This window comes from Corylus avellana, chromosome ca8 (genome assembly GCF_901000735.1).
Source record: "Corylus avellana chromosome ca8, CavTom2PMs-1.0".
Lineage (NCBI taxonomy): Eukaryota > Viridiplantae > Streptophyta > Magnoliopsida > Fagales > Betulaceae > Corylus > Corylus avellana.
The window spans coordinates 24815758-24817366 of NC_081548.1; positions in this window are offsets into that span (position 1 = coordinate 24815758).

Sequence of the window (1609 nt, forward strand, 5' to 3'; positions counted from 1 at the left end):
TTTTTTTTAAAAAAAAAAAAAAAAGACAAAAATTGGCCCAAAATTGAGCAAAAAAATTGGGTCCTATCATCCCTCATATATTTAAGAGGGAAGATATAACTCCAACTTTTTTGTCAAACATGTCTAACTTTTGTCTTTTGTCTTTTGTCTTTTTTCTTTTATTTTTTTTATTTTTTTATTTAAAAAAAATGAAAAAAATTTCTGAAGCAATCCTATCCATTTTTTGTCCTTCTTTTATTTGGTATTTTTTTAAAAATAAAAATGATATTTTTATGTTAGGTAAATAAATTGGGCTTTATATATTTAAACCAAGCAGCTGAAAAACCTTCATGTCTGTATACCTCCATTCGAGGCAACATTCACCTTTTTCAAATCACACGCTCGCTGTTGTCGGTTGCAAAAGGCTGCGGTGCTTCAAGTGTAATTCTTCTATCCAAATCTTTTATCTCTAGTTATTTTCTATCTTTGAAAAGCTTTTTTCTTCTGATTCTCCAGAGTCATGTTACACCCTTTCTCTCTCTCTCTCCCTCTCTCTCTCTCTCTCTCCCACACACACACCCACAAACACAAAAACAGACCTAAATTGAAAATTCTACCGTTTCTCCGCATAGAATTACAATGGGTTGGTGTTTGTTCTCCAATATTTAAGGTAGAGCCCACTACTGGTGATCACTCGTTTCGAATTCTTGAATATGAGTTCCGGAGAAACTTGTAGCATTGTTCTTTAAGCTAGAATGACTTTTTTAAATTTTTTATTTTTTATTTTTCTAAATAACCCAGTTGACTGGAACACAGTTTGAGCACTACCTAGTCTGAAGTTTGAAACTTAAAATCTCTGTCGATATTTCATCTTCGGGTCATACGATTGAGAGATATTACTGGGGTATTGTTACTTGGGCTTCCACTCAATTTGGTTTTTTTCTCCCAGTGCTGTTTTGTTCTATTTTGTTGGGCCCAAATTGTGGGGGAAATCTTGTGGGTACGTGTGACGAAACATGTGAAGTTGCTGAATGGTATTGGGTTTGAGTGTCCTTGGGAATAATATCACCCAATCGGCCGGCCCATCAGAAGAATCATGGACTTAAGGGTCCTGGCCCAAGAAGATGTTACAGGAGAGAGCCACTACCACGATAGGATCATAGGGGAGGCCGGAGGGCCATACCAGGTCTCCTTACAATTCCGTGTCCAATTTTGGACAACGGATAGGAAAAATTGGGTGAAATCTCTAGTTGTAGGGCATTCCAGTCCGATACTTGATCAAATTTTAAAAATTTATTTTACAAATAATAATTAAAGAATCATATATTAATAAAATATCTTAGAAATTATATGTGATAATATTTTACGGTGGACTATATTGATGGAGATAATACTAGCTCAACACCTTGTACATTTGTAATGCAATCCAGTGCCTTCCACTCAAATGCACGGTCATTTCCATCAAATTGGGCAGCAATAACAAATACTCCAATAAAGCCTTAGAAAGGATTCTCTCAATTTCAAACAAAATAGATATATAGCATTTATTATACATGGATAGGGGTTACATGTTTTGATAAAACAACAAACATAAAATCATTTCATGACAACGAAAAATAAAGACAACAAA